This window comes from Lycium barbarum, chromosome 5 (assembly GCF_019175385.1).
Source record: "Lycium barbarum isolate Lr01 chromosome 5, ASM1917538v2, whole genome shotgun sequence".
NCBI lineage: Eukaryota > Viridiplantae > Streptophyta > Magnoliopsida > Solanales > Solanaceae > Lycium > Lycium barbarum.
Window position 1 is genome coordinate 115,752,006 of NC_083341.1, and position 25,368 is coordinate 115,777,373.

At 40.2% G+C, this 25,368-nt stretch overlaps 1 non-coding gene across 1 annotated transcript; it reads right to left on the reverse strand.

Moving 5' to 3' along the window:
- Nucleotides 1-21,902: 21,902 nt before the first annotated feature.
- Nucleotides 21,903-22,009, reverse strand: LOC132643095 (small nucleolar RNA R71). The gene has a single exon (XR_009583541.1). It is a non-coding gene; the product is annotated as a small nucleolar RNA R71 (small nucleolar RNA).
- Between the last annotated feature and the right edge of the window lie 3,359 nt (nucleotides 22,010-25,368).

Sequence of the window (25,368 nt, forward strand, 5' to 3'; positions counted from 1 at the left end):
ACAGATATTGTCGAGCCCTACGTGGCCGAATACGGATAATGTATTATGTGTATGAGAAGCTACGGTACTACGATGATGATGTGTACGCTATGATGATTCATGCACGACGATTATGTATATGTGATATATGTATAAAATGTATTCATCCTTAAGGGTCGCGTAGGTTTTGCCTTCACCTTATGACTTACAATTTATCTATCATGTTTATTTCATTCATGCCTTACATACTCAGTACAATATTCGTACTGACGTCCGTTTTCTTTGGACGCTGTGTTCATGCCCACAGGTAGACAGGGAGACGACGCAGACCTTTAGGAGCTGTCAGCAGATTTGCAGAAGCACTCCATTATTCCGGAGGTGCTAATCGGGTTTATAATTTTGTGTGTATATATATATATATATGTATAAGTATTTTGGGCACGACAGGGTCTTGTCCCGTCCATATGTCTAGTACTCTAGTAGAGGCTCGTAGATACGTATGTGTGGGTAGTATGGTCTCATGATGCTACTATGGTGTATATGTCATTATTTTGGATATCCGAAAGGCGTATGTATATAAAAAATCAATTATGTTTTCAAATGAAAAATGATTGTCGTTTGATTATGAGTTTACAAATGGTAAAGAAGTGTGTGATGACTATGGTGAGTAGGGAAATGAGTGGTGCTCGGTGGTTAGCCACGGGTACCCGTCACGGCCCTTGGTCGGGTCGTGACAGGACGTGTATTAGAAATCCTACGAAGTCAGATATAAGAGGCAGATGGGAAATTAGAGTATCCTAAGGGGGAATTGGAGTATGCGGAGTGCTTGGGAGCTCTAAAAGATCGTGAAGAATTAGGCGGACTGGATCGACAAAAAGAAGGAAGGCGCATCACAGTTTTAGGATCAGGATAGGTTTGAAAAGTATTTGGATGTACTTGTGAGCAAGGCGTCAGAAAATATATGTGTATGCGTATGATATCTCATATGTGGTTGTACCAACAGGTATGTGTATCCCCACAACCGACGTTGCAGCATATGGAAGGCATTAATCGAATAAGGTAACGAAGTTCAAGTGGCGAAAATGGTATGACTGTTACAAGGTAAGTTAATGTTATTCTTACTGCAGGTTAGAGTTGAAAAGTCCTAATGCAATAACATCGGGGAAAGGAAGAAAGTGAGTATATATAGGAAGAGAAGAGATTAGGATGTCTTGAGAAAAGAGGAGAGAAGTGAGAATTGAGGGTGAATGAAGCTTCCAAGAGAAATGACGGGCAAAGCAAGGGACTATTTGGATAAAATTTGGGATTAGATGTGTGAAATAAATAGGGTATGATAGCACAGGAAATAAACGTACAGAATTAGGAGACCAAATACTGGTAAGTAGGATTGAAGGAGAGTAACCACGAAGAGGAAGGAGAAATGAGGAAGAATAAACAGGTTCGGTAACAATGTTAGGGGATTCCCAGTTCTTGAGATGCAATCGAGGAACTAAAGGCACGGCCAAGTAGACATAATCACCTTGGAAAGGGAGGAAGCCCTCCTAAAAGATGATTTGGAAATAAAACGGATATGCAACTCAAAAAGGATATTCTATGAAAATTAGATGTCAATGTTATAACATGAGGAAAGGAGGAGAGCATTTAGAAGTAAAGTAACAGGAGATCTTTAATCCCAGGGGTACACAAGATGCTTTAACGATTTAGTTGTAAGAAACCGATCAATCATCGAGATAAGAACAAGGATGATGGGTCGACACAAACGATTAGGAAATTAATGGCATGGGACAAGAGTTCCGGTAAAGGCCGAGAGATTCGGTCATAGAGGGAGTAGAATGAAATGTAAGGAACATGTATGGGAGACAATTCGGCCGTAGCGTCAGAAAGAAGGATAAAGGCTCGATGAATGAAGTATGGAGAGAGTGTAAACCATAAAAAAAAATTGGTAGGAACACATTGTTAGGAAGAATTGCGAGTAAATGAGCTAAACGGGTAGAAGGACTAACAGTGGATGGAAAGGCATGGAATAGTGACGGGATGGTACGGTATAAACCTAGATGGAAGGAGAACTTAGAGCAAAAAGAGATTTTCAGTGTTAAAAAGGATTCGTACTCGTAACAAAACACTTCAAAGTTTCCTAACCCAGGAGTAAAGGATGACTAATGGAAATAGGCATTGTTCAAGTAAAAGAAACTATGAGGACTAAAGGAAGGAGAAGGTTAGTGAATCAGTAGTCTTGTCCAAGGGAAAACAAATTGAAATTATAAGGCAATAGTTATGTAAAAGATGCAACGATGCGATCATGAAATCGAATTTGTATGTGTGTGCACAAGTTGTAGTATTATAAAGAAAGATAAAGACTCGACGAAAGAAGAAAGGAAAAGGTTTACTTTGTGAGGATTTCATGATAAGGACAAGAGCAGACAGAACACTAGAAGGACTATGAAGCATAGCTGCGATGCAAACGAGTAGTTAAGGAGAATTATGGGACAAATGAGCTAAGATAATGAAAGGACGAGTCGTGAGAATGGATGGTGTTGAATATCAACTTTCAATGGTATAGTATAAACACAAACAGGAATTCGAAACCTAGAGCAAGGAGAGTTTCAGGGATATTAAGAAGGTAGTCGTGGAGAAAGACTATGGCTAAAAGAGTGTGGTATATTCGGATACTCCATAAGGGGCTTAATGAATTCCGATGTCACCATTAATTCATTAACCTAGGGGACTACTAATCATGAGAAGTAGAAGTGAGAAGACAATAAAGAAGTCTTTAGGATTGTATCCGATATGTATAAGCATTTTGATTTGACACAATAACTCAACTAGCAAAAAGGAAAACAAGTTAAACCATGCGATGAAGAGAACTCCGACATTATATATAATAGAGGAGTTAAAAGATAGCTAAGGTCGGACAGATGACTATCAAAGACGGTTAACACTCAGAGGTTACAGTATATGAAAACATCCTTTAAAAAAAAAAGGGGGGGGGGGGGGGGGGGGGGGAGAACAAATTCAGTTCTAAGATGAGCTACAATATTCTGAAGCTCAAGAAAAGGGAAATCTTAGCACTAGAAGAGATGAAAGTTTTAGCGAGAGGAATAAGTATAGGGAGTTCAATAATCTCTAAAGAAAAGGGAGATAGTGTGCCTATGAATAGCAAGACAGCAGTGCTACCTAAGATTAGAAAGTATGTCGCAAGTCATGGAGTCACAAGTTGCCGGTCATATCAAATGTGAGAGTATATGTTATAGAACCATATAGACAATCGTCGTGATGCAATGGCCGAAAAATGGTGTAAGGACAACGATAGGGAGTCTAAGAAGAACATCGGCTAATTTAAGTCTCAAATGATCACCGGTACAAGAATCAAGGACTTAAGAAGAAAGCATACTCATATAAAAAGGAAGTTATGATTAAGTAGGATTTTATCTTAGTTCCATGTTTATGAATTTATATTGCAATTATGCTAAAACTGAGGAGAGGAAATTGTAGAAAAGGTTTAGGTATGAATAGGATGATATTGTAAGCAATTAAATATTTCGACCAAGGAATTAAAAAGGAGATGATGTGGTAGGTACATAAGGTCGACGAGTACAAAAAAGGATGATCTAAAATAGCACCAAGAAGCAAGCAAGGAAGAGTGTCATATCTGAACAAGGGAATTTGTCTACTAGTAGAGAAATAAGGAGCAAGGCAAAAGAGTAAAACAATTAAGAGTGCTCATAGACCGCTAGGGAGCCGTAGCAATCATAAGTTAAGACCATCTTAATGGCAGCAGGTCCCTGGACAGTAACTAGATATCAATTGACCACTGAGTACATACATAAGAATATGAGGATATGGAACTAATGAATGAGATCAATAGAGAATTTTAAGGATATGAAAGAAAAAAAAAGACTAATGAGCCCATAGTATAAGAGCATGGAGATCAGGAACTAAAGGAGGACAACCATTTTAAGAAACTAATAAAAGAATCGTAAGCTCGCAAGGTATAACATTCGAAGACGAATGTTACTAAGGGGGGAAGGATCTTACACCCCGTAAGAGTTCGTGCTACTTGACTTAAGAGAATAATGAATGAATTAAGAAAGTTCAAGGAAAGTTAATCGAGTTAGTAAGAATATCGTTATATATATGGTTGCCTTAAGTATCCCGAGGTGACATGGTAACCTAAAGGATTTGAAATCGTGTTATGAGTACGTATACGAGGTAATGTGAGTTCCCTTTTAAAGTATTTGAGATTATTAGTAATGATATAGAAGATGGACAAAAGCTATGAATATACTTTTGCGATTGGAGTTTCGTCGAAGCTTTGTGAGTTCTCTAGTTATGTTTAAGGTTATTGTGATTCTCCGAACCCTTCGAGACGCGTGTATGGATTTTTATGGATGTATATGAGTATGTATATGTATGTACAAAAGGTTACATGAGGGTTGGAAGAGGATTAGAAGTTAAACGAATCTAAACGAAATGAATCGGAACAACTTCAGTAAAATCTCGGACCATATTTTTAGCCCATATTGTTCGAGGCACATCTCCTAGTATATGAGGAGTTTTAAGGTGTTTAAAAGCCTACCCGTAGCTTCCGCATTGACAGGGCGGTGCTCTGACCTCATCAGGTCTAGTTTCCAACGCAACAAACCACTCGTCAAAATGATATCGGGATAAGGAGTTATGGACGATGCAAGTTGGGTTGGCGGGGCAGCAAGTTGAGACCCGACCCAAGCATTTATATTTCGGTCCATGAGTACATTTCGGCCCATGAGGCCCATTAACGTTAATATATATGGAAAATTCATTTGAAGGCTGGTCATTTTCATCTAGGAGCTTCCAAAACATTAGAGAGAGAGGGAGAGAACTTCTAGGCTAAGAAAGCCATTTTGATCAAAATCCGAACCCCGAATCCCCAAGCTCATGAAGAGAAAAGCGTTGTGCGTCGCGTTGCCTTCAGTTTGAGCTAAAAATCAGCCAAAACGAGGAGTGTTGACATGGTTTTTGCATACTTAAGGTAAGATTAATGTCCCTTTTTCATTGTTAATAAGTTTAATTAGGGTTTTAACAGATTAGAACGGAGAAAATAGCGTTTTAAACTCGTTTGTTGTTTTGTTGATATTTATGGATCGGGGATTGTTTTAGTTGGATTAAATGGATGGAATCAGCTGAGTTATGATGTATAATAATGGCTGGTATTGTTTTTGATGTTGTTGATGATTCAATTGAATTGGATTTTCGGGATTGTCCAGTTTATAGAGGAAATGCTGCCCGAATTTCATTAAGTTCCGTTCGTATACAAATTAGATAGTAAGTGGTGTAAATGGTCTAATCGTGATATTATCGTCGTGATTGTAGACATACGGACTCGAGGAGTGGACGTAGGGTGATTAGGTAGATTGTCAGGTATGTTAAGGCTATCCCTTTCTTTCATTTTGGCATGATCCTTATCATATGAACGAACACAGTTACAAAGCGAGTTCCAAAGACTCTATTCTTACATAGTGTAGAGACATTTGTATCCTTGGCCTCCTATGTTTTATGTCCATAACTCCCAGATACTTATCATACTAGCTTCTTATGCCACCAGAGGAGTTCGGAGTATCCTTTTCTGAGTCTTACATGCATTTATATCCATTATTATATTATATATGGATCGGGCCGTACGTTCCTCGGCATTATTATATTATATATGGATCGGGTCGTACGTTCTTCGGCATTATTAAATTATCTATAAATCGGGTTGTACGTTCCACAGCACTATCAGTTATACTATAATATATGCCTATCATACGCCATAGAGTCAGTTTCAGTCATATAGAGTTACGCAGATATTTTCAGCTGTTAGCCACAGATTCATTCAATTATTGATACTTGTTTTCATGATTCATCTGTACGTGATGTTTTTATGCTTTACATATTCAGTACATTTTTCGTACTGACCCCCTTTCTTCGGGGGCTGCGTTTCATGCCTGCAGGTATAGACACTCAGTTTGGTGGTCCTCCAGCCTAGGACTTCTGATCAGCTGCTTGGAGAGCTCCATTGTTCCGGAGCTTGAGTAGTTTTGGTACAGATCCTTTGATATAGACTTGACTTATGCATATCCAGGGGTACGGCGGGGCCCTGTCCCGTCATATTTCACTATTATGCTCTTAGAGGTCTGCAGACATGTGTGGGTTGTATATGGGCCTTGGTCAGCTATATCGACATTGTCCATTTTGGATATTCCTGTATATAGTGGCAGCCTTGTCGGCTTGCATATTTTGTTATGTTTTGGTTAGCTGTGACTTCTCGGGAGACAGGTTCGTTCTGATATGTGACGTTATGAGTCTATGGCTTTCTTTTACAAATTTCCTTATTGTCCTCAGCTTCAGTCTGATTATATCTAGCAGGTTCATATACGAGTGTCCAGCTCGGGCACTGGTCATGGCCCATCGGTTTGGGTCGTGACAGATTTCATGCATGGCGTTGCATTGCATGCCATTCTTATCACTAATATAATTTGACCGTGGTTCTGAAATGATGATAAATGAAAGAGTGTAGCCTCTGATGTCTTCGCTGGAGAGCATAAAAGAGAGATGAGAGCTGTGATTCGAGGTCTTTACCAGAGTTAGATGAGTGCCCGTGATCCGAGGTCATATACCGGAGCGAGAAAGAGAGTGTGTACACAAACTTCGTGGGTCCCCCAAGGATCATGGCTATTTCGGCATTTCTATTAGCATGTGTGTAGGGTGGAGAAGAGCCTGTGTGGCAGCTCCTTGCATAGAGAAGGGCTTGTGTGGCAGCTCACTGCACTTGCATTGCATTGGATCGCATTACATTCACACACATTCATATGTTTCTTGACTGTTGACTTGGCAGCTTATACTTATTATCTGATCTTATACTTAACATGTTTTATGACATGTTCTTAACTGCTTATCTGCTCCACTTGTCTATTTCTTTCTACTTATATATGTGAACTAGTCGTTGTCGGCCTATGATACCTACAAGTACATGTGTTTGTACTCATACTACGCTTGTTGCACTTTTCTTGAGTGCAGAGTTTGTTGCTAGTTCGACACCCTGACCTCGTAAGTGATCTGAGGCCCTTGACTGGAGATTTCCAGGGTGAGCTACTTGCCTAATCTGCAGCCTGGAGACTCTTTCTTGCTTACCTATCTTCTTTCTCATTCTGAGACAACATTATCTAGTTTATGAGACTGTATTTCCTCTATCAAACTATGTATTAGTTATTAGTGGTTCTTTCACATTTTCAGACCATTCTTGGGGTTATGTGTATTTAGTATTACCACACTGATTTATATAAATTAAGATTCTTAGTTTATCTCTGTTTACTTGCGCATGTTGAATGCTAACAAAAAAAATGAATTAGCTTTGAGGGAAGGGTACGCCCACCAGGGGAATAGTGTGGGTGCCCGCACGAGCCACGAGTTGGGTCGTGACAAGTTGGTGTCAAAGCTCTAGGTTCACCGATCTTAGGTGTAACACTCCATAAATTCGGTTTAGGTGTGAATGTGTATAATGGTTTAAATGTGATATTTTAACTATATGAATCCTTTAGGGATGAATTTGGGTGAAAGATAGTCGTTATAGAATCAAACCAAGTAGTGAAGTTCATAAGAGTTCTTAAAATCACCTAAGTTTTGTTGACCTGTCTTGTAGGCCAATTTCGTGAAAATCCATTGCGAATTAGGGAAAAATTCCTCTAATAGAAGTTGTATATCTTTGAAATATATTTCCAACGGTATATAGTGGAGCTTAAACGGACGTGTGAGTAAAACGTTATGGCCGTTTTACTAACGTGCATTTCGCGGGATCATCCTGCGGTTCAATCCTGCGAATCTCAGGATGAACACCAGAAATCACGCCCCTCTGACATGTTGTGCGATAGGGCTGTGTTTCACGGGTCAAACGTGTGAATCGTACGATGCGTCACGCGCCTTGCTCGACTATAAAAACCCCCAGAACGTGAAATTTTCTTAAACCTTCATTCTACTTCATCTTTGGCCGACTTTTTGAGAAGAAATAACCTTAGGGCTTCCCAAAACATATAAGGTAAGTTCTTGATCAATTCCTATCATTAATACATCATTCTAACATCAATTCACTACTCTTAAACACTAGTTCATCTTTTCAAACCCTAGATTCTTGAAAGCTAAAGAAATGGAAGAAGAAAGGAACATTGGAGACTTTGAGATTCCTTCAAAAAGGTATGATCCTTGATGTTTCTGATGTTATTGAAAGGGTTTAGACTAGTGTAGGTTTTCCTAGGGGATTATAATCCATGAATGATTCATGAAGCTTTCAATAACACGTTCTAAACATGAAAACCCTAGTTTTTCTATAAAGGGGTATATGAGTAGAATTAGATTAAAGCTCTAATATTGCTCATCTAAAACCATTTTAGTATGATTGTTGAACCTTGGGAACTCCATTTTGCTAGATTTTAGCGGGATTTGGGATATGTCTCTTTTGAAAACCTTCTTTTGAAGTATGTCTCTTTTAAAATCATTTTTGACTATAAAGGTGATTTGTATGTCTCTTTTGAACATACTCTTTTGACTATGAAGGTGATTTGTATGCTTATATTTCAAAATTCGTCTTTTTAAGTATGTATAGATTTTCCCAAAAATCCTTCTTGAAGTATGTTTGCTTTTCAAAATCCTTCTTTGAAGTATGTTAAATTGCTTGAAACGTGTGGATGACTGTTTGTGACTTGAAATCTTCCTTTGAAATATGAACATGATTATAACTCTTGTTTGGTGGAAGTTCTTTAGGAATTAAAAATGATTTCTTTTACACAAGGTCATGCGTGTGTAGGGTCAAGCCCGCATCGAACCTTATACGAACTATACTACTTTGTGAAACTCTCTTTTGCCATTATTGGATGATTTAACTTATTTTTCTAAAGGTGGGACCTTAAACTTGTTTTGTTATTGTATGGGTTTCTTGAACTTGAAATTGAATAAGAGATTTCAATAAGATTCTAAATCGGTTATGACTTGAAATACCCTATGTTGAGATGGTGACTTGAGAAGTGAGATTCGGCTCTAAGCCATGATTGATGATTCGGTAATATGCCATGATCTGTATTTTCTTTGTGTTTGGGCCTGTATGGGCAAGTTGTGCTAGTCCAGAGGACAATTAGCCTCCGTTGGTTCCTAGCCCGGAGTATCTATGGCTGTGCTAGTCCAGAGAACGATTAGCCTCTGTGGTTTCCTAACCCGGAGTATCGCTTGATTGATCAGCCTGTGAGTGGCTTGTTTCGTACTTTGATTAGCCTGTGAGTGGCTTGTTTCATATCTTGTTTCCTGTGAGTGGCTTGTGGTGATTTGAATTCGTCAGTGAAATACTTGGCTTGGTAAATGGTAAGGAGTTAAGTTAATGTGTCTGTCAGTGTTGGATTATTTGATGAATCTTTAATGTTGATGACTCACTTTATTCCTGGTTTTAAACTGTTATTTCCATTGATATCATTTTATTGATTTTATTCATTATATCTTGTTTTGTTAACTGTTGCCCCTTAGACACTCACTGAGTACCCAGTACTCAGGCATACCATTGTTGTTTTTTATGGTATGTTAGGTATTATTGAGGAGCAGGTTCGTGATACACCTACGACTTAAGATAACTTGCTGCTTTCGAGACTATTCGGTGATCCCACATGATTGTTCGTGGGGCACTATTCTATCTTTACTTTTCGTATTTTAGTTTCGGGTTGCGTCCAGATGATTTAGACATTGCTCATTATCTTAGAATCTCCATAGTACACATTCTTATCGGTAGTTGTTGAGTTTTCTTAACTCTTGGGCGTTCGTCACCGCTGATTTAATTCATATATTCATGATTTGTTACATTTATTTTATAAACTATTGGAGGCGAATATTGAACCTGGGGGGTTCAAGTGTTGTTATTGCATCTTTTAGGTACTTCCGATATTGTTCATGACATTGGATGCCGGTCACGTCTAGGGTGGGTTTTGGGGCGTGACATTAGGAGTACAAGAGCAATGTCTAGTAGATTCTTACGGATCAGTACAATGAGCTCCGTACTTATCTATAAGAGGCTATAGGACATTTAGGAAACTTCCAATTCTTTCGCTCTTTTTGTTCTACTTTATTCAAATTGGTATCTAGACGAGTCAAAGTAGCATCTGACTTCTATTCCTATTCTCTCTCAGATGGTGATGACAGGTGTGATCATCGAGAGAGACGAGGTGCCAGTACCGTCCATCTGAGGCTGAGGCCGTGACTGAGATAGAGGCTACGGTAGAGGTAGAGGTCATGGGGCAGCACCGGCATGGGGTAGAGCACTCGTGGCTGGCCAAGCCTGAGCCAGATCATTATAGCTTGAGCTAGAGATAGAGCATGAGCACTAGCCCATGGATGAGGAGGAGCTGGGATCAGCCCAAGCTCAGTCCGAGGTTATTGCTACTCCCATACTGCAGGATGCCATGGTTCTCACCTTGAGCCTTCTTGAGGTGTTGATCTAAGGGGATGACCTTCCAGCTACACAGGATGGATCTCAGACTAGAGTTGGAGGTCAGACTCCCGAGCAATACCAGACCCATCTACCTCTTCTATAGCACCCCGCATTGATGAGATTCCCCCACCTACTTTTGCTCCTAGGCCTTTTACTGGCACGGCTATGACTCATGAAGAGTAGGATATGTTTGGGAGGTTTACCAAGATGAAGCTGCTTAAGTTCTATGGTACACCTGATGAGGATGCGTATGAGTTTCGTATTGATTGTTAAGAAAGACTCCACAAGTTGGGGGGTGGTGGAGTCCCATGGTGTTAATTATATTGCTTTTCAGTTGCATGGGAACGCAAATGTGGTGGAGGTCGTAAGTGAATTGTCAACCAGCCGGGTAGCCTCCTTTGACTTGACCAGTTTTACCAGGTCATCCTAGAGAAATACGTCCCCCGGACTCTGAGAGATGGGAGAAGAGATGAGTTCAATGGCCTGGAGCAGAGAGGGATGTCAGTCGCCAAGTATGAGTCCAGATTCCACTCATTGGCTCGTTATGCAGTTCAGTTACTCCCTACTTAGGCAGAGAGAGTGAAGAGGTTCGCCATGGGGTTGGTGCTTCTGTTGAAGCTGGCCGCCTTACAGCAAGTGGCTTCTAGATCTTCCTTCAAGTTTGTAGTTGATCATGTACTAAGTGGGAATTTCAAGGGCGCAAATGGATTCATAGAGTGTTTTTATAGTGGGTTGCATATTTGGTTTCTATCCGGGAAGTCTCGGATGAGTTTCGAGTTTCGGGTTGAACCTGGTGAAAAACCAGATTTTTCTGGTGTTAGGTGTGGCAGGTCAAACCTGCGTGAAAGGGGTCCGCAGGTGCGATCTCTCTCTTTTTGTTTGTGCTTCCACTCGGGCATTTCATTTTTTTTTATAGAGACCTGAAGAAATTCTATATAATAATAAATGTAGAAAGGTGAGGAGCGAAAGAACTAAGTTTTCTGTGGTGATGTCAGAATTTGCACCTATTTGTATCTATTTAGTGATCAGCCCCTGGAAAATCAGAATCTTAAATTCCCAAATTCAAATCCTGCTTCTTTCATTTGCCAAATTGGAAACATATAGGGTTTCGAGAGGCGTTTTTGTGGAGCTTTTTGAGATTCATCCTGGGGGGTAAGTTCATTACACTCTTTTATTTCTTTTATCATGCTTGTTTACGAATCTATGGTGGGAACTATGAGTTTTAGTTTGGAGGTTTTGGGTGATGAACCTAAATTGACTTTTGAACTATGTTTTTCTAAATCAAGTTTTATAGTGAAAATTCCCCGTTTCTAATCAATTAATCAGTGGGTAATTATTCCCTAAGCTTAAATCTCCCTTTTTATTCAAGAATTTTCGAAAAATTGAGGGTTTTTCTCCAAATTGGGGGTTTATGATTATTGATGAAATTAAGGTTCAATTGGGGTTAAAATTGAATGAAAATTGAGGTATTGATGCTACACCTCGTACTTTTGTACGTAAAGTTTCGACATGAGTAAGTTGACGAAGATTTACAAGGCAAGGTTGTCGTCAAGGTCATAAGAAATTATACATGCTCATTCTTCATACATGAGAGCTTGGTACCATGTTTATTAAGTATCGGGAAGGTTGGATGTTAAGCGAATCGAAGAAATTAAGTTTGTTGAAATTTTGAAAAAATTCGGCAAAATTCCAACAGAAATTTTGGGTCAACTGTGAGGAGGCATATCTCCTAGAATACAAGGATATACGGAACCCATAACCTATGCTTTCATAAGTTCGGCGTGTCTACTTTCCAACACAACTGGCAGATCTGAATTTGCACATCGCTGCTGGAATATATGGGCCGTCGAAGTGTCGACGATCCGTCTATGCACATCGACGACCCGTCAATTTTCAGGCGGTGCAGCTGATATATAAACGCATCTAATTCGTGATTTTTTTCATTTTAACCTACACCAACAGACCCTAAACTCTCCCTAATACTCATCAATCCTCTCCCAACCTTTCTTTGTCATCCAACTAAGATCCGAGCCCCGCAAACCAAAGCTAGTGAAGGGGAAAGTTGTTCCTAGGGTTTCTATTGAAGTTGTTGAGCTTAGGAGTTGGATTTGGAGTTTGGTTCTTGGAATTCAAGCCCCTTTAAGGTATGTATACTATTCTTATCTTTTCCATTAAGTTGGTCACCAAGAGTTTTAGTGATTTAAAATGAAGGAAATATAGCTATGGAAGCTGTGAGTTAATTGAGTCAAACTAAGATTAGGGGCTGTTTTGGGAGATGTTTTGCCATGGATTTGATTTTATTTTGATATGAAAGTATTGACATAAGTTGTTTGTGGAGGAATTCCTTAGTTTAAAGTCAAGGAAAACATGATATGAATGACCTAAACTAGCTTGATGATGTGGTTGCCTTGAAGGCTGTTTCGATTGGAATTTTGGGGAGATTTCTACTTGTTTATGTTGTAGTATATTGTTACTGTTGTTGTTGATGATGTTTTTTGTGTTTTTCACCATTTGGGGAGTTGGATTGGAGTAAGAATTATAGGGGTAATGCTGCCGAATTTCGTTAAGCTTCATACATACATGAAATGGGTAGTAAGGGATGTATATGGCCTAATTGTAATTCATGTTATCTTGGTTGTAGTGTTACAAGCTCGAGAAGTACGCATCGAGCATTAGGTAGACTCCAAGGTATGTTAAGGCTATCCTTTCTTTCTTTTTGGCATGATCTTATGATATGAACCAACAAGCGAGCAAACGAGCTTCCATATTTCTCTACTCTTAGAAGCACTAGGAGTACTTTAGTCTTTGATGTTCCTGTACCCTGTCTATGATTGTTCCTTCTGTTCATGGGTCTTGAGATTTCTTATATTGATGATGTTAGCTCAAAGAATGTTCATCGGAGATAGTACGACCTCATGTCACTCCGAGAGTTCTATGTATTCATTTCATTTATGCATTGCATTCATATTCATATGCACATTGACCCGTGACCAGAAGGCGTTATGTACGCACTATTATATTATTATATATGGATCGAGTCGTACGTTTCTCGGCACTACTATTATATTATATATGGATCGGGCCGTACGTTCCTCGGCACTGCTATTATATTATTATATACGGATCGGGCCGAACGTTCCTCGCCGGTACTATTATATGATATATGGATTGGGTCGTACGTTTCTCGGTACTATTATATGATACATGGATCAGGTTGTACGTTCCACAGCACTATCAGTTATATTTGTAACACTTCAGACCTTCAACTTAAGCCTTGACCATAATCCCAGACTTAGAAAACCAGATAAAGAATGTGAGAATTTGAAATTTCTCTTCAGCTGTCAGATGGGGATTTACGCCCCAGAATACGGACCGTAAACCGATATGCGGCCCGTATTTCAAGTCGTATAGTGATACCCCAAAATCACTGTGCATTCTAGAATTTGTCTGGTGGAATTTCATATTGTTAAATACGGACCGTTTTTTGAAATACGGACCGTATTTTGAAATACGGCCCGTAAAGTGGGATCGTATTTAAGAAAAAAACTTGAAATAGTATTTCTGTTTGGAGCATGCCGAAATACGGTCTAGGTTTACAAATCGTAAATTAGTTTACGGACCGTATTTTGGCTAGTATTTCCCAGCTCGCACCAGAACCTATAAATATCAGCCTTCAGTTGTTTTATTTCGTTTTTCATAATTTCAAGCTCTAGAAATGAAGTATTCCTCTCCCAACAATCCAAAACAACAAGGTGAATCATACCAAACTCTTCCAAATCAGTTCTATCATATATGCTCTTAATATAACCATGCAACCATGTTCTTAACATAGGGTTTTCAAGAAAACCCAATTAAAGAGCATAAAGAGCAAAAGCTTGGAACCCTTTTTCCAAGACCAAATTTTTACTCAAGTTTGGGAGAAATTCCAGGTATGTTAAGCATACTGTCTACATGAGGAACATTGTTTAATCATCCTCATAACTCAATTATCATAATTCTCAGAAATCCAGCCAGTTCATGATTTTGCCCTAGTTCTTGATTTTCATAACCTAGGGTTAGAGCTCAGTTTTCTGATTATGTCCATACTTTTTATGCATGCTATGGACCCTAGCTTAATCTAAAAGACTTGTAATTCAATCTACGAGTCTCAGAATGCAGTCTAAGTCATTAGTCAGGTTACAGAGCCAGTAGTTAGTACACCTGTTGCTTCATGTTTGATTAGGCCTAAGGCCATAGTTATGAGTCATATGCATATGTAATTATTTTGGGCCTGAGGCCATAGCTTTGAGATCTCATTATTTATTTGGGCTTGAGGCCATAGTTACATGATATTTGCACAGGTGGTTTCTATACATATCAGCTCATGATATGAGCATTCAGTTTGATTATGCTTTATTGTTCATATCCCTTATTATTGTTTCAGTTGCTTATCATACTTGTACAATTCAAATGTACTAACGTCCTTATGCATGGGCCTGCACTTCACGGTGCAGAGTCTGACTTTTAGGAGGATACAACAGCCGCTTAGCTTCCAGCGCTTGGAGTACATCAGCTAGTTGGTGAGCCCCTCTCATCCAGGGCTTCCCGTCAATTCCCAGTTTTTCGAGTATTAGTTAGCTCATTATTATTTGAGGCATATCAGGGTCTTGTCCTGACCTAGTTATTCTTTCAGTATTTTGATCATAGATGTTTCATAGACACAAACTTTAGTCAGTTATGTTGGTTTTTGCCTCACAACATTTATTTCCGCATTCATTATTATAATTGAGTAAGGCATTCTTTTGTTTCGTATTATATCTTGCATGCTTCCATGATACAACTGTTAGATTCAGCAGCCATGGGTTCGCTCGGTCATGGACAGTCAGGCACCGGGTGTCGTGTTGCTCCCAGGCCATGGTTCAAGGCATGACAAAGCTTGGTATCAGAGCAGTCGGGTTGGTTCAGTGTCGTAGGGAGTCTATGAAACCGTGTCCAATGGGGTCTCTTTTATATGTATGACGATCGCATGCATATAAACAACTGACCACCAGGACATATTAAGGAAGTCTCACTTCTTTGTATTCTAGATCGTGCAACTAGAGCTATAACTTTAAGATGTCTTCCTAATTCTTGCGTTTACGTAATTTCAGACGATTATGGCTCCAAAGAGAAACACTACTAACAGTTTAAGGGCAGCTTCCAACGCTGCTCGTCGCGAGGCTATCCGAGCCAATTCTGATCAGATGCCTGTGCCAGAGACTACCTATTGCTCCAACTCCGACAGAGATTCTAGCTTCTCACACTGGAACAACTAATGTGGATGTTGGGAGTGCTATTGCAATGCTCACACAGTTAGTAGCTGCTTAGGCCCAGCGTCAGGAAGCGGGGTCTAACTCTGGAAATCATGGAGAATCCTCTAGGGCTAAAGAGTTCTTGAGAATGAAGCCCCCCAGTCTTCTCGGGGACAAAGAAGGAAGAGGACCCTCAAGATTTCATTGATGGTCTTCAGAAGATTTATAGAATGATGACTGTGACGGAGACAGAAGCAGCTACGTTTGGAGCTCACCAGCTGTAAGGAGTAGCAAATTCCTGGTATGAGACTTGGGAATTATCCCGAGGTAATGATGCTTCTGATGCCACATGGGATGAGTTCGTAGAGGCTTTTCTGGACCATTTTATGCCTATTGATGTCAGAGAAGCCAGAACCGAGCAGTTCTTGAAGCTCAAACAGAATGGGAGGACTATTCAGGATTACTACTTGGAGTTTATGAGTCTGGCAAAATATGCTACTGAGCTTGTTCCTACCATGAGGGCCAGAGTAAAGAGGTTTGTCACTGATCTTGATTCTCACTTATATGATGGGGCGAATATAGCAGCCCAGAATGGAGGTATACCTATCGCCAAGATATTGGCATTTGTGCAAGGAAATGAAACAAGGCTCAAGGAGGAGGAAGCTGTGCAGAAAGAGGAAGACAAAGAGTTTAACAAGAGGGTTAAGTCAACCGGGCAGTTCAGCGGTAATGGTGGAAAGAACAGAAAATTCTTCAACAACAGGTCATCTGAACCCGTTCCTTCATCAGCCAGTGCTCCAGCTCCTAAGTTCAGAGAGGAGAAGAGAGGAAGCTTTCAAGCGTCAGGCTCACAATATAAAGGAAATTCGAGCAGTCATGGCTTCCATCCAGTTTGTAATACTTGTGGGAAGAGACATTCAGGGACATGCCATTCGGGCATGGATGGTTGCTTTGGATGTGGCCAGTCAGGTCACTTTTTGAGAGATTGTCCATTTTCTAAGCAAGGTACAAGTGGGACCATAGCTCAGTCCACCAATTCGATTGCAACTAAGAACACACAGGCTCAGTCAGGTAGAGCCCCAGCGAGATCGGGGAATACAAGTGGAGGTCCAAACCGCTTATATGCTTTAGGTGCTCGACAGGATGCTGAGGGTCGTACCGATGTTGTCACGGGTACTATCACCGTTTTCAGTTACGACGTTTTTGCACTTATGGACCCAGGATCCACTCTTTCTTATGTAACCCCTTTTATTGCTAAAAAGTTTGGAGTCAAACCAGAACCATTTTCCAAACCTTTTGAAGTGTCTAACCCTGTTGGTGAGGTAATTCTAGCCAGATATGTGTATAGGGGTTGTCCAGTGAGAGTGTACCATAAGTTGACAATAGCAGACCTTCACGAGTTAGAAATGGTAGACTTTGATGTAATCATGCGGATAGATTGGCTATATTCTTGTTATGCGTCAGTTTGTTGTCGAACCAAAACAGTCAAATTTAAATTCCGAAATGATCCAGGCTTAGTTTGGTCCGGTGATTCAGTAGCACTCAGAGGTCAGTTTATCTCTTATCTGAAAGCCCGAAAAATGATTTCTAAGGGCTATATCTATCATCTAGTTCGGGTTAGGGATGCAGATGCCCAGACCCCGACTCTTTAGTCAGTTCCAGTGGTCAGTGAGTTTTCAGAAGTATTTCCAGAGGACCTTCCAGGAATCCCTCCTGATCGGGAAATAGAGTTCGGAATTGATCTACTCCCTGGCACTAAACCTATCTCTATTCCGCCATATAGAATGGCTCCTGCAGAACTCAAAGAACTTAAGGCTCAGTACCTCTTAGATAAGGGATTCATCCGCCCCCAGTGTTTCTCCATGGGGCGCACCAGTTCTATTCGTGCGAAAGAAAGATGGTTCCTTACGTATGTGTATAGACTATCGCCAACTTAACAAAGTCACTATTAAGAACAGATATCCCCTTCCTAGAATAGATGACTTATTTGACCAACTTCAGGGTGCCCAGTTTTATTCTAAGATAGACCTCAGATCTGGTTACCACCAGCTTAAGGTCAAGGAAGAAGATATTCCTAAGACAGCTTTCAGGACCAGATATGGACACTATGAGTTTTGTGTCATGTCTTTCGGGTTGACGAATGCGCCAGCAGCCTTCATGGATCTTATGAACAGAGTGTTTAAGTCGTATCTCAATCTCTTCGTGATTGTCTTGATCGACAACATTTTAGTATACTCTCGCAGCGAGTCAGATCGTGCTTAGCACCTCAGAGTAGTATTTCAGACACTTAAGGACCGTGAGCTATTCACAAAATTTTCCAAGTGTGAATTTTGGCTCAAGTCCGTAGCATTCTTAGGCCATGTTATTTCTGGAGAGGGTATTCGAGTTGATAACACTAAGATTGAGGCTGTCAAGAGTTGGCCCGGACCTATCTCTGTTTCAAATATTCGCAATTTCTTAGTTCTGGCTGGTTACTACAGGCGTTTCGTAGAGGGATTTTCCTCCATCTCAGCTCCGTTGACTAGATTGACTCAGAAGAAGTCTAAGTTTCAGTGGTCAGATGCTTGTGAGCATATTTTCGAAGAGTTAAAAACAAGGTTGACTTCAGCTCCGGTTTTGACCTTGTCGGAAGGCACCGAGAGGTTCTTAGTTTATTGTGATGCCTCAGGCGTGGGTCTCGGTTGTGTCTTAATGCAGCATGGTAAGGTTGTAGCTTATGTATCTCGTCAGCTCAAGGTTCACGAGAAGAATTATCCGACTCACGACCTAGAGTTGGCAGCCGTAGTTTTTGCACTTAAGATATGGCGTCATTATTTGTATGCAGAGCATGTGGATATTTTCACAAATCATAAAAGCCTGCAGTATATTTTTAAGCAAAAAGAGTTGAATCTTAGGCAGAGAAGATGGCTCGAGTTGCTTAAGGACTATGACGTGGATATTCTCTATCATCCAGGGAAGGCGAATGTTGTAGTTGATGTTCTCAATCGACGTTCCATGGGAAGTTTAGCTCATGTTGATGCAGATAAGAAACTTTTGACCAAGAAAGTCCACCGTTTGCCAGTCTTGGGGTTCGACTATTGGACTCCGAGGATGGCGGTGTAGTTGTTCAGAATAGAGCCTTTTCCTCCTTAGTCGTGGAAGTTAAAGAGAAGCAGTATAAAGATCCCTACTTGTTACAGCTGAAAGGGGGGTTCACAAGCATAAGACGACGGCTTTCGAACAAGGGGGAGATGACGGAACCTTGAGATATCGAGGCAGATTATGTGTTCCACATGTAGACAGGCTCAGAGAGCGGATTATGTCTGAAGCTCACCACTCCAGGTATTCCATTCACCTCTGTTCCACAAAGATGTATCACGATCTTAAGGAGATTTATTAGTGGAATGACATGAAGAAGAATGTAGCGGATTTTGTGGCTAAGTGTCCAAATTGCCAGCAAGTGGAAGCCGAACACCAGAGGCCTGGTGGCTTGGCTCAGAATATTGATATTCCTGTTTAGAAGTGGGAGATGATAAATATGGATTTCGTAGCAGGTTTACATCGTTCAGCTAGGAGGCATGATTCAATTTGGGAGATTGTGCACAGACTCACGTAGTCAGCGTACTTCTTACCAGTTAAGACCGCAGATGCAGCGGAGGATTATGCTAAGTTGTATCTTCGCAAAATTGTCAGACTTCATATGACTCCAGTGTCCATCATTTCAGATCGTGGTGCTCAGTTCATAGCAAAATTTTGAAAATCCTTTCAGAAAGGATTGGGTTCAAAGGTTAACCTTAGTACAGCTTTTTACCCTCAGACAGATGGCCTGGCGGAGCGCACCATTCAGACCCTTGAGGATATGTTAAGGGCATGTGTCCTTGATTTCAAAGGTAATTGGGATGATCACCTACCTCTTATTGAGTTTTCTTACAACAACAGTTACCATGCTAGTATCGGGATGGGATCGTTTGAAGCTCTTTATGGGCGGAGGTGTAGATCACCGATTGGTTGGTTCGAAGTTGGTGAAGCAGAGTTGTGGGGACCAGATTTGGTCTATCAGGCTATGGAAAAGGTCAAGTTAATTCAAGAGCGTATGAAGACGGCTCAGAGTCGCCAGAAGTCTTTCACAGATGTGAGACGGAGAGATTTAGTGTTTGAAGTTAATGATTGGGTATTTCTCAAAGTCTCGCCTATGAAGGGTGTCATGAGGTTTGGTAAGAAGGGGAAACTTAGTCCCCGCTATATTGGACCATACAAAATTTTGCAAAAGGTTGGTCTAGTATCTTATGAGCTTGAATTGCCACAAGACTTGGCTATCGTACACCCAGTATTTCATGTGTCCATGTTGAGAAAGTGCGTGCGACACCCCTCATTGGTTATCCCGCTGATGACATAGCAGTCAATGATAGTTTGACTTACGAACAAGTCCCAGTAAAAATCATTGATCGTCAGGTTCGCAAGTTGAGAACTAAAGAGGTAGCCTTAGTAAAGGTCTTGTGGAGAAGTTAGAAAGTTGAAGAGGATACATGGGAAGCCGAGGAAGACATGAAGTCCAGATATCCCCATCTATTTGAAGAATCAACAGAAACGGGTGAAGGTATCGTACTTCCCCTCTGATGTGCCGCGGATTTGTGGCAAATTCGACACCTTTTTACTATGAATTTTGGTTGTTTTCAAGTAAGTCTGGTTCTCATTAATATGTTTTGTTGTGTTTTAGGAAAACAATGGCCCAAAAGTAAAAACCAAAGAGCAACTGAAAAATTGGCCAGAAATGAAGAATCGATGTTCCGTCGATCATCCGACGAACCGTCCTTTGGACCGTCGATAAGCTCGATTTTCCAGTGATGACAAAGTTGAAGACGACAAGATTCCATTATCCATCATCTTTATTACACTTTGTAAGCTTTATGTTTCATTTATTGCTTACTACTTTTGAGACCATAATGTGTGAGTAGTTTCTTTAATCAAAGTTGTGGACCCAAAATGATGGGTACTATGTAATGGGTGTCTAACATTGTATATATATATAATGGGTTGTGATGTGTTTTATTATTTCTCATATTCATTGTTCATTAGTGGTTGCAAACACTTGTTCATGCACAAACCCTAGTTTATTTGGAAAGATGAACTAAGGTGTGATTCGAAATAATATAACAAGGACTCGAGGCGCTAACCCTCGTTTAATGGACTCGCCTAGGGATAAGATGAGTTCTACTTGGAATATTTAATCAATCTTATTTACAACTTTTCTGCATTTGAGAAAATCATGAAAAGAAATACTTTCTAACTATTGGAAAATATTAGAAAGTGCATTAGAGATTAAGTGCATACATAACTCCGACCCATTAGAAATATATCATATTGACACCCATAGCATAACATCTAATCATCGCGGGGACACAACTTTGGTTCTCCAAATCCAAACAAATTCCAAACACTTCAAAATAGCAAATACAAACCAAATCTCTTTTCAAAACATTCGGAATAGGATTAAAGCCTTTAAAGACTAGTATCGCATACAATTAGTACCCTTTTCTCTCCATATTCCCTGTGGGATTCGACCCCAACTTTGTTTGGGTTACTATATTTGACAACGTCCGCTTTACGCCATTAATAGGTGTAATTTGAGCGTATCAAATTTTGGTGCCGCTGCCGGGGAATACGGTTTAGAAATTACTGATTGTGCGTACTCTTCTTTAAAACTTTTTCTATTCCATCACAACTTGTTTGTTGTTGTGGTGAACCAGGTGAACATGGCTGGAAGACAGAATCGCAATCAGCGAAACCAAGGTGGACTCCAAGTGAACCCACCTGCACCAGAAGAGGACGAAGAGGAGAATATATTTGCGGAATTCATCAATGAGGCTGATTATGCTTCTGCTGTGGTCCCTCCTATGACTGGAAATGCTAGGTTCAAAATTGATAGTTCTATCTATCAGCTGTTGAAACTTGAAGGTTATTTCCGAAATTCTTTAGAGGATTGTCCACTTCGACATTTGAAGAACTTCCTGCACGTGTGTGCTCACCAATCTCAAGGTGTTGTTTCTGCTGATGCACTGCGGTTACGGGTCTTCAAACATTCCTTAGCTGACCAAGCAAGGGAATGGTATGAAAAGCTTCCTAGCAATTCTATCCATACCTGGAGCGAGTTAGCCAACACATTTTTGAAGAAGTGGTTCCCACCGAGCAAAAAGGCTGAACTTCGAGATAAGATCTTTGAGTTCAAACAGCTCTCGGGGGAACAACTATATTCGGCATAGGAGCGGTTCAAGTACTATCTAGCTCAATCTCCAACTCATGGGTTTTCGGATGCTATTATCAAGGAGAAATTCTACAAGGGCTTAGATACAATGAATCAGATTGCTGTCAATACTGCCGCGGGAGGATGTTTCATGGAAAAGTCATTTATCGCCATCACCCGTTTGCTTGATAAACTCACCACCCACAATCAAGTTTGGCATTCAACTGATAGTGAAAGTCTTTCTTATGGTAGTCCATCACTAGCTGCCGTTGCAAAAGAAAACCATGAGAGAGATCATGCCTTTGCTCAATTGCAAACCACGGTGGATCTATTATCAAAGTAGTTGGCAGAAAAGGATGCACAAGGGGTAAATGTTGTTGAGGAGTTACCACCTCATCCACAGGGCATGTATCAAGTCCCTGAGGGGATGTACCACGATGGGCAACAACAGTATGAAGATGCTAATTATGTCAAAAACTCGCAAGGGGGCTATCAAAGGCAAAATTATCAAGGTCCGGGCCATCACCCATGGCAAAAGCCTCAACGCCAATTTCAAAGGAACAATTATAGTAGAAATGATCAGGGAAATCCAAATCAAGGGAATTACAATAACAACAATTATGGCAACAAGAGCTCGAACCCTTACATTCCACCATGGGGGCAAGCATCAAATTCCCAACAGTGGAGAGACAATTCAGCTAGCAACTCTGCTGGCAACACTACTAATGATTCTGCGGAGCTGAAAAGTATGATGCAGAAAATGCTAATGAATCAGGACAGAACAGAGAGCACAATCAAGGGAATGTCTCAGGTTCAACTATCTCATTCAGCTTCCATTCAGAAGCTTGAATCGCAATTCAGAGACCTTTCCAGAGAAGTGCATACTCCTCAACGTGGACAACTACCAAGTGATACAGTTCCAAATCCGAAAGGTAATGGGGTAAACTCTGTGGAGCATGTAGTTGCTATTAGCACCTGAAGTGGAAAAATACTTCAAAGTGCTGATAAAAAGGTGATTGATCTCGAGCCAATTGTTGAAGAAGAAGCGCAACCTGATATATCTGATGTTATTGTGGAGGAAGAAACAGAGGAGGAAGTCCCTATTATAGCTGAAGAGGAGCAGATTTTTAATAGAACCACGTGAACAAAGTTCCATTGGTGGGTGAGCATTGAATACTCCCCTTTTGGAGCTTAGTGAAGACAACAAGATTCCATTAGCCATCATCTTTATTACACTTTGTAAGCTTTATGTTTCATTTATTACTTACTACTTTTGAGACCATAATGCGTGAGTAGTTTCTTTAATCAAAGTTGTGGACCCATAATGATGGGTGCTATGTAATGGGTGTCTAACATTGTATATATATATATAATGGGTTGTGATGTGTTTTATTATTTCTCATATTCATTGTTCATTAGTGGTTGCAAACACTTGTTCATGCACAAACCCTAGTTTACTTGGAAAGATGAACTAGGGTGTGATTCGAAATAATATAACAAGGACTCGAGGCGCTAACCCTCGTTTAATGGACTCGCTTAGGGATAAGATGAGTTCTACTTGGCATATTTAATCAATCTTATTTACAACTTTTCTGCATTTGAGAAAATCATGAAAAGAAATACTTTCTAACTATTGGAAAATATTAGAAAGTGCATTAGAGATTAAGTGCATACATAACTCCGACCCATTAGAAATATATCATATTGACACCCATAGCATAACATCTAATCATCGCGGGGACACAACATTGGTTCTCCAAATCCAAACAAATTCCAAACACTTCAAAATAGCAAATACAAACCAAATCTCTTTTCAAAACATTCGGAATAGGATTAAACCCTTTAAAGACTAGTGTCGCATACAATTAGTACCCTTTTCTCTCCATATTCCCAGTGGGATTCGACCCCAACCTTGTTTGGGTTATTATATTTGACAACGTCCGCTTTACACCATTAATGGGTGTAATTTGAGCGTATAACCCTCTCATATCCTTCACCCTCTCATATCCTTCCTTCTATAGTTTCCATTATTCGTATTCAGCCTGTTAGACGGTCAGTTTAATAGTTACTCAGTTCAACAGAAAATTCAGTCCAACCCCTTTCAGTTCAGTTTTCATGTGCTCATGACAGTTAGTATGAACATGTCTCAGCAATCCCTTTTGACCAAAATCCATCATTCGAGAACGAATGACCCCAAGGGGGAGATATTGTAACACCTTAGACCTTTAACTTAAGCCTTGACCATGATCCCAGACTTAGAAAACCAGATAAAGAATGTGAGAATTTGAAATTTCTCTTCAGCTGTCAGATGGGGATTTACACCCCAGAATACGGACCGTAAACCTGTATACGGCCCAGGTTTACAGATCGTCAATTAGTTTACGGACCGTATTTTGGCCCGTATTTCCCAGGCCGCACCAAAACCTATAAATATCAGCCTTCAGTTGTTTTATTTCGTCTTTCATAATTTCAAGCCCTAGAAACGAAGTATTCCTCTCCCAACAATCCAAAACAACAAGGTGAGTCATTCCAAACTCTTCCAAATCAGTTCTATCATATATGCTCTTAATCTAACCATGAAACCATGTTCTTAACATAGGGTTTTCAAGAAAACCTAATTAAAGAGCATAAAGAGCAAAACCTTGGAACCCTTTTCGCAAGACCAGATTGTTACTCAAGTTTGGGAGAAATTCCGGGTATGTTAAGCCTACTGTCTACATGAGGAACATTGTTCAATTATCCTCATAACTCAATTATCATAATTCTCTAAAATCTAGCCAGTTCATGATTTTGCCCTCGTTCTTGATTTTCATAACCTAGGGTTAGAGCTCAGTTTTCTGATTATGTTCTTACTTGTTATGCATGCTATGGACCCTAGCTTAATCTAAAAGACTTGTAAATCAATCTACGAGTCTCAGAATGCAGTCTAAGTCATCAGTCAGGTTACAGAGCCAGTAGTCAGTTTTACACCTGTTGTTTCATGTTTGATTGAGCCTAAAGCCATAGTTATGATTCATATGCATATGTAATTATTTTGGGCCTGAGGCCATGGCTTTGAGATCTCATTATTTATTTGGGCCTGAGGCCATAGTTACATGATATTTGTACATGTGGTTTCTATACAGATCAACTCATGATATGAGCATTCAGTTTGATTATGCTTTATTGTTCATATCCCTTATTATTGCTTCAGTTGCATATCATACTTGTACAATTCAAATGTACTAACGTCCTTATGCATGGGCCTGCACCTCACGGTGCAGAGTTTGACTTTCAGGAGGATACAGCACCGCTTAGCTTCCAGCGCTTTGAGTACATCAGCTAGTTGGTAAGTCCCTCTCATCCAGGGCTTCCCACCCATTCCAAGTTTTTCGAGTATTAGTTAGCTCATTAGCATTTGAGGCATGTCAGGGTCTTGCTCT